This window comes from Kryptolebias marmoratus, linkage group LG12 (genome assembly GCF_001649575.2).
Source record: "Kryptolebias marmoratus isolate JLee-2015 linkage group LG12, ASM164957v2, whole genome shotgun sequence".
Taxonomy (NCBI): domain Eukaryota; kingdom Metazoa; phylum Chordata; class Actinopteri; order Cyprinodontiformes; family Rivulidae; genus Kryptolebias; species Kryptolebias marmoratus.
The window spans coordinates 564,805-565,302 of NC_051441.1; positions in this window are offsets into that span (position 1 = coordinate 564,805).

The window sequence follows — 498 nt, forward strand, 5'->3', positions numbered from 1 at the left end:
TGCCTCTCGTCCTCAGGGAGGACTGGAAACCTGTGCTGACGATAAACTCCATCATCTACGGTCTACAGTATCTATTTCTAGTGAGTTACGTTCTGACTGGAGGCTCAAAGATGGCCGCCTGACCCAGTTTTAGCTTCTTTTCTGCCAACCTGTGAGGAAATTACTTCACATCTGGATTTAACATCTGCTCCAACTCTCAAATTTAAATTGATTTGAAGTTTTCTCCTAATTTAAAAAGTTTGACTGGAGTTACCTGATTGGCTGACAGCCCGTCAGACTCCATGTTGTGTCTTTGAGTCGTCTTCTTAACTCCGCCCCCTCGCCCCCTAGGAGCCGAACCCCGAGGACCCGCTGAACAAGGAGGCAGCCGAGGTTCTGCAGACGAACCGGCGGCTCTTTGAGCAGAACGTCCACCGCTCCCTGAGGGGGGGCTACGTCGGCGCCACCTACTTCGAGAGATGTCTGAAGTAACGCGGCGTCCCATCACCTCCCCCCTCC